We start from the raw sequence: 21,478 nt of genomic DNA on the forward strand, positions 1-21,478 counted from the left end.
ATATATACACCGCCATCGGCATAAACATGGAAATATCTACACCGCTATCTGTGTAAACATGGAAATATCTACACCGCTTTCTGTATAAACATGGAAATATCTACACCACCATCTCTATAAACATGGAAATATCTACACCTTCGTCTGAATAAACATGGAAATATCTTCACCGCCATCTCTGTAAACATGGAAATATCTACACCTCCATCTGTATAAACATGGAAATATCTACACCTCCATCTCTATAAACATGGAAATATCTACACCGCCATCTGTATGAACATGTAAGTAACTTCACCGCCATCTGTATGGACATGGAAATATCTACACAGCTATCTGTATGAACATGCAACTATCTACACCGCTATCTGTATGAACATGGAAACATCTACACAGCTATCTGCATATACATGGAAATATCTGCACCGCTATATCCATAAACATGTAAATAACAACACCGCCATCTCTATAATCATGGAAATATCTACACCGGCATCTGTATAAACATGGAAATATCTACACTGCCATCTCTATAAACATGGAAATATCTACACCGCCATCTGTATGAACATAGAAATATCTACACCGCCCTCTCTATGAAGCTGGAATTGTCTACACCGCTATCTGAATGAACTTGGAAATATCTACACCGCAATCTGTATGAACATGGAAATATCTACACCGCTATCTGTATGAACATGGATATATCTACACAGCTATCTGCATATACGTGGAAATATCTACAATGCTATCTCTATAAAGTTTTAAATAACTACACCGCTATCTCTATAAGCTTGGAAATATCTACATCGCCATCTGTATGAACACGGAAATATCTACACCACCATCTGTATGAAGATGGAAATATCTACACCGCCATCTGTATTAAGAAGGAAATACCTACACCGCTATCTCTATAAACATGGAAATATCTACACCGCTACCTGTATAAACATGGAAATATATACACCGCCATCTGTATAGACATGGAAATATCTACACCGCTATCTGTATGAACATGCAAATATCTACAACGCTATCTCTATAAACTTGGAAATATCTGCACCTCTATCAGTATAAACCAGAAAATATCTAGACTGACATCTCTATAAACATGTAAATATCTACACCGCCATCTGTATGAATGTAGAAATATTTACACCGAAATCTCTAAAAAGGTGAAATTATTAACACGCTATCTGTATGAACATGGAAATATCTAAACCGCTATCTCTATGAACATGGAAATATCTAAACCGCTATCTGTATGAACATGGAAATATCTACACCGCCATCTGAATGAACATGGAAATATCTACTCCGCCATCTCTATAAACTTGGAAATATCTACATCTCCATCTCTATAAACATGGAAATATCTACACCGCCATCTGTACGAACATGGAAATATCTACACCACCATCCCTATAAACGTGGAAATATCTACACCGCCATCTGTATGAACATGGAAATATCTACACAGCTATCTGTATAAAATTGGAAATATCTACACCGCTATCTCTATATACATGGAAATATCTACACCGCTATCTGTATAAAACAGAAAATATCTAGACCGCCATCTCTATAAACATGTAAATATCTACACCACCACCTGTATGAACATAGAAATATCTACACCGCCCTCTCTATGAAGGTGGAATTATCTACACCGCTATCTGTATGAACATGGAAATATCTACACCGCTATCTGTATGAACATGGAAATATCTACACCGCTATCTGTATGAACATGGAATTATCTACACCGCTATCTGTATTAACATGGAAATATCTACAACGCTATCTGTATATCAATGGAAATATCTACTCAGCTATCTGCATATACGTGGAAATATCTACACCGCTATCTCTATAAATTTGGAAATAACTACACCGCTATCTCTATAAACTTGGAAATATCTACATCGCCATCTGTATGAACATGGAAATATCTGCACCACCATCTGTATGAACATGGAAATATCTACACCGCCATCTGTATTAAGATGGAAATATTTACACCGCTATCTGTATAAACATGGAAATATCTACACCGCTATCTGTCTGAACATGGAAATATCTACACCGCTATATGTGTGAACATGGAAATATCTACTCCGCTATCTGTATGAACATGTAAATATCTACACCGCTATGTGAATGAACATGGAAATATCTACACCGCTATCTGTATGAACATGGAAATATCTACACCGCTATCTGTATAAACATGGAAATATCTACAACGCTATCTCTATAAACATGGAAATATATACACCGCTATCTGTATAAACCAGGAAATATCTAGACTGACATCTCTATAAACATGTAAATATCTACACCGCCATCTGTATGAACATAGAAATATTTACACCGCCATCTCTATAAAGGTGGAATTATTTACACCGCTATCTGTATGAACATGGAAATATCTAAACCGCTATCTGTATGAACATGGAAATATCTACATCGTTATGTGTATGAACATGGAACTATCTACACCGCTATCTGTATGAACATGGAAATATCCACACGGCTATCTGTGTAAACATGGAAATATATTAACCGCTATCTGTATAAACATGGAAATAACTACACCGCTATCTCTATAAACATGGAAATATCTACACCGCTATCTGTATAAACATGGAACTATCTACACCACTATCTGTATGAACATGGATATATCTACACAGCTATCTGCATATACGTGGAAATATCTACACCGCTATCTCTATAAAGTTTTAAATAACTACACCGCTATCTCTATAAGCTTGGAAATACCTACATCGCCATCTGTATGAACATGGAAATATCTGCACCACCATCTGTATGAAGATGGAAATATCTACACCGCCATCTGTATTCAGATGGAAATATCTACACCGCTATCTGTATAAACATGGAAATATCTATACCGCTATCTGTATAAACATGGAAATATCTACACCGCCATCTGTATAGACATGGAAATATCTACACCGCTATCTGTATGAACATGGAAATATCTATAAAGCTATCTCTATAAACTTGGAAATATTTGCACCTCTATCTGTATAAAACAGAAAATATCTAAACTGACATCTCTATAAACATGTAAATATCTACACCGCCATCTGTATGAACATAGAAATATTTACACCGCCATCTCTATAAAGGTGGAATTATTAACACCGCTATCTATATGAACATGGAAATATCTATACCGCTATCTGTATGAACATGGAAATATCTACACCGCTATCTGTATGAACATGTAAATATCTACACCGCTATCTGTATGAACATGGAAATATCTACACCGCTATCTGTATGAACATGGAAATATCTACACCGCCATCTGTATGAACATGGAAATATCTACACCGCCATCTCTATAAACTTGGAAATATCCACACCTCCATCTCTATAAACATGGAAATATCTACACCGCCATCTGTATGAACATGGAAATATCTACACCACCATCCCTACAAACGTGGAAATATCTACACCGCTATCTGTATGAACATGGAAATATCTACACAGCTATCTGTATAAAATTGGAAATATCTACACCACTATCTCTATATACATGGAAAAATCTACACCGCTATCTGTATAAAACAGAAAATATCTAGACCGTCATCTCTATAAACATGTAAATATCTACACCACCACCTGTATGAACATAGAAATATATACACCGCCCTCTCTATAAAGGTGGAATTATCTATACCGCTATCAGTATAAACATGGAAATATCTACACCGCTATCTGTATGAACATGGAAATATCTACACCGCTATCTGTATAAACATGGAAATATCTACACCGCCATCTGTATAAACATGGAAATATCTACACCGCTATCTGTATAAACATGGAAATATCTACAAAGCTATCTCTATAAACTTGGAAATATCTACACCGCTATCTGTATAAACCAGAAAATATCTAGACTGACATCTCTATAAACATGTAAATATCTACACCTCCATCTGTATGAACATAGAAATATTTAAACCTCCATCTCTATAAAGGTGGAATTATTTACAACGCTATCTGTATGAACATGGAAATATCTAAACCGCTATCTGTATAAACATGGAAATATCTACACCGCTATCTGTATGAACATGGAAATATCTACACCGTTATCTGTATGAACATGGAAATATCTACACCGCGATCTGTATAAACATGGAAATATCTGCACTGCTATCTGCATATACTTGGAAATATCTACACCGCTCCGTGTATAAACATGGAAATATCCACAAGTCTATCTGTGTAAACATGGAAATATCTTCACCGCTATCTGTATAAACATGTAAATAACTACACCACTATCTCTATAAACATGGAAATATCTACACCGCTATCTGTATAAACATGGAAATATCTACACTGCAGTTTCTATAAACTTGGAAATAACTACACCACTATCTCTATAAACATCGAAATATCTAGACCGCCAACTCTATAAACATGTAAATATCCACACCGCCATCTGCATAAACATGGAAATATCTACACCGCTATCTGTGTAAACATGGAAATATCTACAATGCTATCTCTATAAACTTGGAAATATCTACACCGCTATCTGTATAAACCAGAAAATATCTAGACTGACATCTCTATAAACATGTAAATATCTACACCGCCATCTGTATGAACATAGAAATATTTACACCGCCATCTCTATAAAGGTGGAATTATTTACACCGCTATCTGCATGAACATGGAAATATCATACCGCTATCTGTATGAACCTGGAAATATCTAAACTGCTATCTGTATGAACATGGAAATATCTACACCGCTATCTGTATGAACATGGAAATATCTACACCGCTATCTGTATGAACATGGAAATATCTACACTGCTATCTGTATGAAAATGGATATATCTACACCGCCATCTCTATAAACATGAAAATATCTACAGCGCCATCTCTATAAACATGGAAATATCTACACCTCCATCTCTATAAACATGGAAATATCTACACCGCTATCTGTATGAACATGGAAATACCTACACTGCTATCTGTATGAACATGGAAATATCTACACCGCCGTCTCTATAAACATGGAAATATCTACACTGCCATCTCTATAAACATGGAAATATCTACACCGCCATCTGTATGAACATGGAAATATCTACACCACCAATCCTATAAACGTGGAAATATCTACAAAGCTATCTGTATGAACATGGAAATATCTACAATGCTGTCTGTATAAAATTGGAAACATCTACACCTCTATCTCTATAAACATGGAAATATCTACACCGCTATCTGTATAAAACAGAAAATATCTAGACCACCATCTCTATAAATATGTAAATATCTACACCACCATCTGTATGAACATAGAAATATATACACCGCCCTCTCTATGAAGGTGGAATTATCTACACTGCTATCTGAATGAACATGGAAATATCTACACCGCTATCTGCATGAACATGGAATTATCTACACCGCTATCTGTATGAACATGGAATTATCTACACCGCTATCTGTATGAACATGGAAATATCTACACAGCTATCTGCATATACGTGGAAATATCTACACCGCTATCTCTATAAATTTGGAAATAACTACACCGCTATCTTTAAAAACTTGGAAATATCTACATCGCCATCTGTATGAATATGGAAATATCTGCACCACCATCTGTATGAACATGGAAATATCTACACCGCCATTTGTATTAAGATGGAAATATCTACACCGCTATCTATATAAACATGGAAATATCTACACCACTATCTATATGAACATGGAAATATCTACACCGCTATCTGTCTGAACATGGAAATATCTACACCGCTATATGTATGAACATGGAAATATCTACTCCGCTATCTGTATAAACATGGAAATATCTACACCACTATCTGTATGAACATGGAAATATCTACACCGCTATCTGTCTGAACATGGAAATATCTACAGCGCTATATGTATGAACATGGAAATATCTATTCCGCTATCTGTATGAACATGGAAATATCTATACCGCTATCTGTATGAACATGGAAATATCTACACCGCTATCTGTATGAACATGGAAATATCTACACTGCTATCTGTATGAACATGGATATATCTACACCGCCATCTCTATAAACATGAAAATATCTAAAGCGCCATCACTATAAACATGGAAATATCTACACCTCCATCTCTATAAACATGGAAATATCTACACCGCTATCTGTATGAACATGGAAATACCTACACTGCTATCTGTATGAACATGGAAATATCTACACCGCCGTCTCTATAAACATGGAAATATCTACACTGCCATCTCTATAAACATGGAAATATCTACACCTCCATCTCTATAAACATGGAAATATCTACACCGCCATCTGTATGAACATGGAAATATCTACACCACCAATCCTATAAACGTGGAAATATCTACAAAGCTATCTGTATGAACATGGAAATATCTACAATGCTGTCTGTATAAAATTGGAAACATCTACACCTCTATCTCTATAAACATGGAAATATCTACACCGCTATCTGTATAAAACAGAAAATATCTAGAGCACCATCTCTATAAATATGTAAATATCTACACCACCATCTGTATGAACATAGAAATATATACACCGCCCTCTCTATGAAGGTGGAATTATCTACACCGCTATCTGAATGAACATGGAAATATCTACACCGCTATCTGTATGAACATGGAAATACCTACACCGCTATCTGTATGAACATGGAATTATCTACACTGCTATCTGTATGAACATGGAAATATCTACAGAGCTATCTACATATACGTGGAAATATCTACACCGCTATCTCTATAAATTTGGAAATAACTACACAGCTATCTTTATAAACTTGGAAATATCTACATCGCCATCTGTATGAATATGGAAATATCTGCACCACCATCTGTATGAACATGGAAATATCTACACCGCCATTTGTATTAAGATGGAAATATCTACACCGCTATCTGTATAAACATGGAAATATCTACACCACTATCTATATGAACATGGAAATATCTACACCGCCATCTGTATGAACATGGAAATATCTACACCGCTATATGTATGAACATGGAAATATCTACTCCGCTATCTGTATAAACATGGAAATATCTACACCACTATCTGTATGAACATGGAAATATCCACACGGCTATCTGTGTAAACATGGAAATATCTTCACCGCTATCTGTAAAAACATGGAAATAACTTCACCACTATCTCTATAAACATGGAAATATCTACACCGCTATCTGTATAAACATGGAAATATCTACACCGCAGTCTCTATAAACTTGGAAATAACTACACCACTATCTCTATAAAGATCGAAATATCTAGACCGCCAACTCTATAAACATGTAAATATCTACACCGCCATCTGCATAAACGTGGAAATATCTACACCGCTATCTGTGTAAACATGGAAATATCTACACCGCTTTCTGTATAAACATGGAAATATCTACACCGCTCTCTGTATAAACATGGAAATATCTACACCGCCATCTGTATAAACATGGAAATATCTACACCGCTATCTGTATAAACATGGAAATATCTACAAAGCTATCTCTATAAACTTGGAAATATCTACACCGCTATCTGTATAAACGTGGAAATATCTACTCCGCTATGTGTATAAACATGGAAATATCCACACGGATATCTGTGTAAACATGGAAATATCTTCACCGCTATCTGTAAAAACATGGAAATAACTTCACCACTGTCTCTATAAAAACGGAAATATCTACACCGCTATCTGTATAAACATGGAAATATCTACACCGCAGTCTCTATAAACTTGGAAATAACTGCACCACTATCTCTATACACATCGAAATATCTAGATCGCCAACTCCATAAACATGTAAATATCTACACCGCCATCTGCATAAGCGTGGAAATATCTACACCGCTATCTGTGTAAACATGGAAATGTCTACTCCGCTTTCTGTATAAACATGGAAATATCTACACCGCTATCTGTAAAAACATGGAAGTATCTACACCGCCATCTGTATAAACATGGAAGTATCTACACCGCCATCTGTATAAACATGGAAATATCTACAAAGCTATCTCTATAAACTTGGAAATATCTACACCGCTATCTGTATAAACCAGAAAATATCTAGACTGACATCTCCATAAACATGTAAATATCTACACCTCCATCTGTATGAACATAGAAATATTTACCCCGCCATCTCTATAAAGGTGGAAATATTTACAACGCTATCTGTATGAACATGGAAATATCTAAACCGCTATCTGTATGAACATGGAAATATCTACACTGCTATCTGTATGAACATGGAAATATCTACACCGCTATCTGTATAAACATGGAAATACCTACACCGTTATCTGTATGAACATGGAAATATCTACACCGCGATCTGTATAAACATGGAAATATCTGCACTGCTATATGCATAAACTTGGAAATATCTACACCGCTCCGTGTATAAACATGGAAATATCCACACGTCTATCTGTGTAAACATGGAAATATCTTCACCGCTATCTGTATAAACATGGAAATAACTACACCACTATCTCTATAAACACGGAAATATCTACACCGCTATCTGTATAAACACGGAAATATCTACACCGCAGTCTCTATAAACTTGGAAATAACTACACCACTATCTCTATACACATCGAAATATCTAGACCGCCAACTCTATAAACATGTAAATTTCTACACCGCCATCTGCATAAACGTGGAAATATCTACACCGCTAACTGTGTAAACATGGAAATATCTACACCGCTTTCTGTATAAACATGGAAATATCTACACCGCTATCTGTATAAACATTGAAATATCTACACCGCCATCTGTAAAAACACGGAAATATCTACACCGCTATCTGTATAAACATGGAAATATCTACAAAGCTATCTCTATAAACTTGGAAATATGTACACCGCTATCTGTATAAACCGGAAAATATCTAGACTGACATCTCTATAAACATGTAAATATCTACACCTCCATCTGTATGAAGACAGAAATATTTACACCGCCATCTCTATAAAGGTGGAATTATTTACACCGCTATCTGTATGAACATGGAAATATCTAAACCGCTATCTTTATGAACATGGAAATATCTACACCGCTATCTGTATGAACATGGAAATATCTACACCGCTATCTGTATGAACATGGAAATATCTACACCGCGATGTGTATAAACATGGAAATATCTGAACCGCTATCTGCATAAACTTGGAAATATCTGCACCGCTCTGTGTATAAACATGGAAATATCCACACGTCTATCTGAGTAAACATGGAAATATCTTCTCCGCTATCTGTATAAACATGGAAATAACTGCACCACTATCACTATAAACATGGAAATATCTACACCACTATCTGTATAAACATGGAAATATCTACACTGCAGTCTCTATAAACTTGGAAATAACTACACCACTATCTCTAAAAAACATTGGTTATCTAGACCGTCAACTCTATAAACATGTAAATATCTACACCGCCATCTGCATAAACATGGAAATATCTACACCGCTATCTGTGTAAACATGGAAATACCTACAATGCTATCTCTATAAACTTGGAAATATCTACACCGCTATCTGTATAAACCAGAAAATATCTAGACTGACATCTCTATAAACATGTAAATATCTACACCGCCATCTGTATGAACATAGAAATATTTACACCGCCATCTCTATAAAGGTGGAATTATTTACACCGCTATCTGCATGAACATGGAAATATCATACCGCTATCTGTATGAACCTGGAAATGTCTACACTGCTATTTGTATGAACATGGAAATATATACACCGCTATCTGTATGAACATGGAAATATCTACACCGCTATCTGTATGAACATGGAAATACCTACACTGCTATCTGTATGAACATGGAAATATCTACACCGCCATCTCTATAAACATGAAAATATCTACAGCGCCATCTCTATAAACATGGAAATATCTACACCTCCATCTCTATAAACATGGAAATATCTACACCGCTATCTGTATGAACATGGAAATACCTACACTGCTATCTGTATGAACATGGAAATATCTACACCGCCGTCTCTATAAACATGGAAATATCTACACTGCCATCTCTATAAACATGGAAATATCTACACCTCCATCTCTATAAATATGGAAATATCTACACCGCCATCTGTATGAACATGGAAATATCTACACCACCATCCCTATAAACGTGGAAATATCTACACCGCTATCTGTATGAACATGGAAATATCTACAATGCTATCTATAAAAAATTGGAAACATCTACACCTCTATCTCTATAAACATGGAAATATCTACCCCGCTATCTGTATAAAACAGAAAATATCTAGACCACCATGTCTATAAATATGTAAATATCTACACCACCATCTGTATGAACATAGAAATATCTACACCGCCCTCTCTATGAAGGTGGAATTATCTACACCGCTATCTGTATGAACATGGAAATATCTACACCGCTATCTGTATGAACATGGAAATATCTACACCGCTATCTGTATGAACATGGAATTATCTACACCGCTATCTGTATGAACATGGAAATATCTACACAGCTATCTGCATATACGTGGAAATGTCTACACCGCTATCTCTATAAATTTGGAAATAACTACACCGCTATCTTTATAAACTTGGAAATATCTACATCGCCATCTGTATGAATATGGAAATATCTGCACCACCATCTGTATAAACATGGAAATATCTACACCGCCATTTGTATTAAGATGGAAATATCTACACCGCTATCTGTATAAACATGGAAATATCTACACCACTATCTGTATGAACATGGAAATATCTACACCGCTATCTGTCTGAACATGGAAATATCTACTCCGCTATATGTATGAACTTGGAAATATCTACTCCGCTATCTGCATGAACATGGAAATATCTACACCGCTTTCTGTATAAACATGGAAATATCTGCACCGCTATCTGTATAAACATGGAAATATCTACATCGCCATCTGTATAAACATGGAAATATCTACAACGCTATCTGTATAAACATGGAAATATCTACAACGCTATCTCTATAACCTTCGAAATATCTACACCGCTATCTGTATAAACTAGGAAATATCTAGACTGCCATCTCTATAAACGTAAATATCTACACCGCCATCTGTATGAACATAGAAATATTTACACCGCCATCTCTATAAAGGTGGAATTATTTACACCGCTATCTGTATGAACATGGAAATACCTTAACCGCTATCTGTATGAACATGGAAATCTCTACACCGCTATCTGTATGAACATGGAAATATCTACAATGCTATCTGTATGAACATGGAAATATCTACACCGCTATCTGCATGAACATGGAAATATCTACAATGCTATCTGTAAGAACATGGAAATATCTACACCGCTCTCTGTATAAACATGGAAATATCTGCACCGCTATCTGCATAAACTTGGAAATATCTACACCACTATGTGTATAAACATGGAAATATCCACACGGCTGTGTAAACATGGAAATATCTTCACCGCTATCTGTAAAAACATGGAAATAACTTCACCACTATCCCTATAAACATGGAAATATCTACACCGCTATCTGTATAAACATTGAAATATCTACACCGCAGTCTCTATAAACTTGGAAATAACTACACCACTATCTCTATAAACATTGAAATATCTAGACCGTCAGCTCTATAAACATGTAAATATCTACACCGCCATCTGCATAAACGTGGAAATATCTACACCGCTATCTGTGTAAACATGGAAATATCTACACCGCTTTCTGTATAAACATGGAATTATCTACACCGCTATCTGTATAAACATGGAAATATCTACACCGCCATCTGTATAAACATGGAAATATCTACACCGCTATCTGTATCAACAAGGAAATATCTACAACGCTATCTCTATAAACTTGCAAATATCTACACCGCTATCTGTATAAACCAGAAAATATCTAGACTGACATCTCTATAAACATGTAAATATCTACACCGCCATCTGCATAAACGTGGAAATATCTACACCGCTATCTGTGTAAACATGGAAATATCTACATCGCTTTCTGTATAAACATGGAAATATCTACACCGCTATCTGAGTAAGCATGGAAATACTTGCAACGCTATCTCTATAAACATGGAAATATCTACACCTCTATCTTTGTAAACATGGAAATATCTACACCGCTATCTGTATAAACATGGAAAAATCTACACAGCTATCTGTATAAACCTGGAAATGTCTAAACCGCTATCGGTATAAACATGGAAATATCTACACCGCTATCTGTATAAACATGGAAATATCTACACCGTTATGTCTATAAACATGTACACATTTACACCGCTATCTGTATGAACATGGAAATATCTACACCGATGTCTCTTTAAACATGGAAATATCTACACCGCTATCTCTATCAACATGGAAATATCTACACCGCTCTCTCTATAAACGTGGAAATACCTACACCGCTATCTGTATATACGTGGAAGTATCTACACCGCTATCTCTATAAACGTGGAAATATCTACACCCCTTTCTGTATAAACATGGAAATATTTACACCGCTATCTCGAAAGACATGGAAATACCTCCACCGCTATTTCTATAAACATCAAATTATTTGCACCGCTATCTCTATAAACATGGAAATAATTACACCGTTATTTCTATAAACATGGAAATATTTACACCGCTATCTCTATAAACATGGAAATATTTACACTGCTATCTGTATAAACATGGAAATATTTACAACGCTCTCTCTATAAACATGGAAATATTTACACCGCTACCTGTATAAACATGTAAACATATACACTGCCATCTCTATAAACATGCAAATATCTACAACACAATCTCTATAAACATGAAAATATCTACACCGCTATCTCTGTAAACATGGAAATATCTACAAAGCTCTCTGCATAAACATGGAAATATCTACACCGCTATCTGTATAAACATGGAAATATCTACACTGCTATCTGTATAAACCTGGAAATATCTACACCGCTCTCTTTATAAACATGGAAATATCTACACCGCTATCTCTATAAACATGGAAATATCTACACATCTATCTCCATAAACGTGGAAATATCTACACCACTATCTCTATAAAGACGGAAATGTGTACACCGCTATCTCTTTAAACATGGAAATATCTACACTGCTATCTGTGAAAGTATGGAAATATCTACATCGCTATCTCTATAAACATTAAAATACCTACACCACTATGTGTGTAAGCATGGACATATCTACACCGGTATGTCCATAAACATGGAAATATCTACACCGCTATCTGTGTAAACATGGAAATGTCTACACCGCTATCTGTATAAACATGGAAATAGCTAAACCGCTATCTGTATAACCATGGAAAAATCTACACAGCTATCTGTATAAACATGGAAATATCTACACCACTATGTGTAAAAACATGGAAATACCTACACCGCTAACTGTATAAACATGGAAATATCTACACCGCTATCTCCATAAACAGGGAAATATCTACACCGCTATCTGTATATACGTGGAAAAATCTACACCGCTATCCCCTTAAAAATGGAAATATCTTCACGGCTGTCTGTATATACATGGAAATATCTACACCGCTGTCTGTATAAACATCGGAATATCTACACTGCTGTCTGTATAAACATGGAAAAATCTACACAACTATCTGTATAAACACGGAAATAACTACACATCTATCTCTATAAACATGTAAACATTTACACCGCTATCTGTATGAACATGCAAATGTCTACACTGCTATCTCTGTAAACATGAAAATATCTACACCGCCGTCTGTATAAACATGGAAATATCTACACCGCCATCTCTATAAACATGGAAATATCTACACCACCATCTGTATGAACATGGAAATATCTACACCGCCATCTCTATAAAGGTGGAAATATCTACACCGCTCTCTGTATGAACATGGAAATATCTACACCGCTATCTGTATGAACACGGAAATATTTACACCGATATATCGAAAGACTTGGAAATATCTACACCGCAATTTCTATAAACATCAAATTATTTGCACCGTTATCTCTATAAACTTGGAAATATTTACACCATTATTACTATAAACATGGAAATATTTACACCGCTATCTCTATAAACATGGAAATATTTACACCGCTACCTGTATAAACATGGAAATATATGTACTGCCATCTCTATAAACATGCAAATATCTACAACACTATCTCTAAAAACATGGAAATATCTACACCGCTATCTCAGTAAACATGGAAATATCTACAAAGCTATCTGCATAAACAATGGAAATATCTACACCGCTATCTGTATAAACATGGAAATATCTACACCTCTATCTGTATAAATATGGAAATATCTACACTGCTATCTCTATAAACTTGGAAATATCTACACCGCTATCTGTATAAACATGGAAATATCTACACCATCTCTACAAACATGTAAACCTTAACACCGCTCTCTGTATAAACATGGAAATATCTACACTGCTATCTGTATAAACATGGAAATATCTACACCATCTCTACAAACATGTAAACCTTAACACCGCTCCCTGTATAAACATGGAAATATCTACACTGCTATCTGTATAAACATGGAAATATCTACACCGCTCTCTTTATAAACATGGAAATATCTACACCGCTATCTCTATAAACATGGAAATATTTACACCGCTATCTCTATAAACATGCAAGTATTTACGCCGGTATCTCTATAAACATGGAAATATTCACAACGGTTTCTCTATAAACAAGGAGATATTTACACGGCTATGTCTACAAACATGGAAATATCTACACCGCTATCTCTGTAAACATGGAAATATCTACACCGCTATCTGTATAAACATGGAAACATCTACACCGCTGTCTCTATAAACATGGAAACATCTACAACGCTATCTGTATAAACAAGGAAATATCTACACCACTCCCTGTATAAACATGGAAATATCTACACCACTGTCTCTATAAACATGAAAATATCTACACCGCTGTCTCTATAAACATGGTAATATCTACACCGCTGTCTGTATAAACATGGAAATATCTACAACGCTGTCCCTATAAACGTGGAAATATCTACACTGCTGCCTGTATAAACATGGAAATTTCTACACCGCTATCTGTACAAACATGGAAATTTGCACACCGCTATCTGTAGAAACAAGGAAATTTCTACACCGCTACCTGTATAAACATGGAAATATCTACATTGGTATCTATATAAACATATAAATATCTACACCGCTATCTCTATAAACATGGAAATATCTACACATCTATCACTATAAACGTGGAAATATCTACACCACTATCTCTATAAAGACGGAAATGTGTACACCGCTATGTCTTTAAACATGGAAATATCTTCACTGCTATCTGTGAAAGCATGGAAATATCTACAGCGCTATCTCTATAAACATTAAAATACCTACACCACTATCTGTGTAACCATGGACATATCTACACCGGTATGTCCATAAACAAGGAAATATCTACACCGCTATCTGTGTAAACATGGAAATGGCTACACCGCTATCTGTATATCCATGGAAATAGCCACACCGCTATCTGTATAACCATGGAAAAATCTACACAGCTATCTGTATAAACATGGAAATATCTACACCACTATCTATAAAAACATGGAAATACCTACACCGCTAACTGTATAAACATGGAAATATCTACACCGCTACCTATATAAACATGTAAACATTTACACCGATATCTGTATAAACATGGAAATATCAACACCGCTATCTCTATAAACATGGAAATATCTACACCGCTATCTCCATACACAGGGAAATGTCTACACCGCTATCTGTATATACGTGGAAAAATCTACACCGCTATCCCTTTAAAAATGGAAATATCTTCACCGATGTCTGTATATACATGGAAATATCTACACCGCTGTCTGTATAAACATGGGAATATCTACACTGCTGTCTGTATAAACACGGAAATAACTACACATCTATCTCTATAAACATGTAAACATTTACACCGCTATCTGTATGAACATGGAAATGTCTACACTGCTATCTCTGTAAACATGAAAATATCTACACCACCATCCGTATAAACATGGAAATATCTACACCGCCATCTCTATAAACATGGAAATATCTACACCGCCATCTGTTTAAACATGGAAATATATACACTGCCATCTCTATAAACATGGAAATATCTACACCACCATCTGTATGAACATGGAAATATCTACACTGCCATCTCTATAAAGGTGGAAATATCTACACCGCTCTCTGTATGAACATGGAAATATCTACACCGCCATCTGTATGAACGTGGAAATATCTACACCTCCATCTGTATGAATGTGGAAATATCTTCACCGCCATCTGTATGAACTTGGAAATATCTTCACCGCCATCTGTATGAACTTGGAAATATCTACACTGCCATCTGTTTGAACATAGAAATATCTACACTGCCATCTCTATAACCATGGAAATATCTACACCACCATCTCTATGAACATGGAAGTATCTACACCGCCATCTGCATAAACATGGCAATACCTACAGCACCGTCTGTATAAACATGGAAATATCTACACCACTATGTGTATAAACATGGAAATATCTACACCGCTATATGTATAAACATGGAAATATCTACACAGCTATCTCTATAAACATGGAAATAGCTTCACCGCTATCTGTACAAACATGGAAATATCTACACCACTAACTCTATAAACATGGAAATATCTGCAACGCTATCTGTGTCAACGTGGAAATGTCTACACTACTATCTGTGTAAACACGGAAATATCTACAACGCTATCTCTATAAAGATGGAAATATCTACACCGCCATCTCTATATACACGGGAATATCTACACCGCCATCTGTATGAACAGGGAAATATCTACAATGCCATCTCTATAAACGTGGAAATATCTACACCGCCATCTTTATGAACATTTAAATGTGTACATCGCCATCTGTATAAAGATGGAAATATCTACACCGCTATCTGAATGAATATGGAATTATCTACACCGCTATCTGTATCAACATGGGAATATCTGCACCGCTATCTCTATAAACATGGAAATATCTACACCGTTGTCTGTATGAACATGAAAATAACTCCAACGCCATCTGTATAAACATGGAAATATCTACACCGCCATCTCTATAAACATGGAAATATCTCAAATGTCATCTGTATGAACATGGAAATATCTACAAAGCTATATCTATAAAGATGGAAATATCTACACCGCCATGTGTATAAACATGAAAATATCCACACCGCAATCTGTATAAAGATGGAAATATCTACACTGCCATCTGAATAAACATGGGAATATCTACACTGCCGTCTGTATAAATATGGAAATAACTACACCGCCATCTGTATGAACATGGAAATATCTTCACCGCAATCTCTATAAACATGGAAATATCTACACCAGCAACTCTATAAACATGGAAATAACTTCACCGCCATCTGTATGAACATGAAAATATCTACACTGCCATCTATATAAACATGGAAATATCTACACCGCCATCTTTATAAACATGCAAATATCTATATCATCTGTATAAAGATGGAAATATCTACACCGCTATCTGTATCAACATGGAAATATCTTCACCGTTATCTGTATCAACATGGAAATATCTACAACGCCATCTGTATAAACATGGAAATGTCTTCACCGCCATCTGTATCAACATGGAAATATCTACACCGCCATCTGTATGAACATGGAAATATCTACACCGCCATGTGCATGAACAAGGAAATATCTACACCGCCATCTGCGTGAACAAGGAAATATCTACACCGCTACCAGAACATGGAAATATCTACAACGCTATCGGTGTAAACATGGAATTGTCTACACTGCTATGTGTGTAAACATGGAAATATCTACACTGCTATCTGTATAAATATGGAAATACCTACACGGCTATCTCTATAAACATGGAAATATCTACACCGCCATCTGTATAAAGACGGAAATATCTACACCGCCTTCTCTATAAACATGGAAATATCTACACCGCCATCTGTATAAACATGGAAATATCTACACAGCCATCTGTATAAAGATGGAAATATCTACACCGCTATCTGTAGGAACATGGAAATATCTACACCGATATCTCTATAAACATGGAAATATCTTCACCGCTATCTCTATAAACATGGAAATATCTACACCGCTATCTGTATAAAGAAGGAAAGATTTACAACGCCATCTAAATAAACCTGGATATATCTACACGGCTATCTGAATGAACAAGAAAATATCTATACCGCCATCTGTATAAACATGGAAGTATCTACAACATTATCTCTATAAACATGGAAATAACTACACCGCCAACTCTATGAACATGAAAACACCTACACTGCCATCTGTACGAACATGGAAATATGCACATCGCCATCTGTGTGAACATGGAAATATCTATACCACCATCTGTATGAACATGGAAATATCTACACAGCCATCTGTATAAACATGCAAATAACTTCAGCGCCATCTGTATGAACATGGAAATATCTACACCGCTATCTCTGTAAACAAGGAAATATCTACACCAGCAACTCTATAAACATGGAAATACTTACACCGCCATCTGTATGAACATGGAAATATCTGCACCGCCGTCTCTATAAAGGTGGAAATATCTACACCGCTATCTGTATGAACATGGAAATGTCTACACAGCTATCTATATGAACATGGAAATATCTACACCGCTATATGTATGAACATGAAATATCTACACCGCTATCTGTATGAACCTGGAAATATGTACACTGCTATCTGTATGAACATGGAAATATCTACACAACTATCTGTATATACATGGAAATATCTACGCCGCTATCTGTATAAACATGGAATTAACTACACCGCTATCTCTATAAACATGGAAATATCTACACCACCATCTCTATGAACATGGAAATACCTACACCGCCATTTGCATGAACATTTAAACATCAACACCGCCATCTGTATGAACATGGAAATATCTTCACCGCCATCTGTATGAACATGGAAATATCTACACCGCCTTCTGTATGAATATCGAAATATTGACACAGCCATCTCTATAGACATGGAAATATCTACACCGCCATCCGTATGAACATGGAAATATCTACACCGCCATCTGTATGAACATGGAAATATCTATACCTCCATCTGTATGAACATGGAAATATCTGCACCGCCATATGTATGAACACGGAAATATCTACACCGCCATCTCTATGGACATGGAAATATCTACACAGCCATCTCTATAAACATGGAAATATCTACACGGCCATCTCTATGAACATGGAAATATCTACACCGCCTTCTGTATGAACTTGGAAATATCTACATAGTCATCTGGATGAACATGAAAATATCTACACCGCCATCTCTATAAACATGGAAATATCTACAAAGCTATCTGCATAAACATGGAAATATCTACACCGCTATCTGTATAAACATGGAAATATCTACACCTCTATCTGTATAAATATGGAAATATCTACAGTGCTATCTCTATAAACTTGGAAATATCTACACCGCTATCTGTATAAACATGGAAATATCTACACCATCTCTACAAACATGTAAACCTTAACACCGCTCCCTGTATAAACATGGAAATATCTACACTGCTATCTGTATAAACATGGAAATGTCTACACCGCTCTCTTTATAAACATGGAAAAATCTACACCGTTGTCTGTATGAACATGAAAATAACTCCAACGCCATCTGTATAAACATGGAAATATCTACACCGCCATCTCTATAAACATGGAAATATCTCAAATGTCATCTGTATGAACATGGAAATATCTACAAAGCTATATCTATAAAGATGGAAATATCTACACCGCCATGTGTATAAACATGAAAATATCTACACCGCAATCTGTATAAAGATGGAAATATCTACACTGCCATCTGAATAAACATGGGAATATCTACACTGCCATCTAGATAAATATGGAAATATCTACACCGCCATCTGTATGAACATGGAAATATCTTCACCGCAATCTCTATAAACATGGAAATATCTACACCAGCAACTCTATAAACATGGAAATAACTTCACCGCCATCTGTATGAACATGAAAATATCTACACTGCCATCTATATAAACATGGAAATATCTACACCGCCATCTTTATAAACATGCAAATATCTACATCATCTGTATAAAGATGGAAATATCTACACCGCTATCTGTATCAACATGGAAATATCTTCACCGTTATCTCTATCAACATGGAAATATCTACAACGCCATCTGTAAAAACATGGAAATGTCTTCACCGCCATCTGTATCAACATGGAAATATCTACACCGCCATCTGTATGAACATGGAAATATCTACACCGCCATGTGCATGAACAAGGAAATATCTACACCGCCATCTGCGTGAACAAGGAAATATCTACACCGCTACCAGAACATGGAAATATCTACAACGCTATCGGTGTAAACATGGAATTGTCTACACTGCTATGTGTGTAAACATGGAAATATCCACACTGCTATCTGTATAAATATGGAAATACCTACACGGCTATCTCTATAAACATGGAAATATCTACACCGCCATCTGTATAAAGACTGAAATATCTACACCGCCTTCTCTAAAACATGGAAATATCTACACCGCCATCTGTATAAACATGGAAATATCTACACCGCCATCTGTTTAAAGATGGAAATATCTACACCGCTATCTGTAGGAACATGGAAATATCTACACCGATATCTCTATAAACATGGAAATATCTTCACCGCTATCTCTATAAACATGGAAATATCTACACCGCTATCTGTATAAAGAAGGAAAGATTTACAACGCCATCTAAATAAACCTGGATATATCTACACGGCTATCTGAATGAACAAGAAAATATCTATACCGCCATCTGTATAAACACGGAAGTATCTACAACATTATCTCTATAAACATGGAAATAACTACACCGCCAACACTATGAACATGAAAACACCTACACTGCCATCTGTATGAACATGGAAATATGCCCATCGCCATCTGTGTGAACATGGAAATATCTATACCACCATCTGTATGAACATGGAAATATCTACACAGCCATCTGTATAAACATGCAAATAACTTCAGCGCCATCTGTATGAACATGGAAATATCTACACCGCTATCTCTGTAAACAAGGAAATATCTACACCAGCAACTCTATAAACATGGAAATACCTACACCGCCATCTGAATGAACATGGAAATATCTGCACCGCCGTCTCTATAAAGGTGGAAATATCTACACCGCTATCTGTATGAACATGGAAATGTCTA

The sequence above is a fragment of the Gorilla gorilla genome, chromosome 10 (assembly GCF_029281585.2).
Source record: "Gorilla gorilla gorilla isolate KB3781 chromosome 10, NHGRI_mGorGor1-v2.1_pri, whole genome shotgun sequence".
NCBI lineage: Eukaryota > Metazoa > Chordata > Mammalia > Primates > Hominidae > Gorilla > Gorilla gorilla.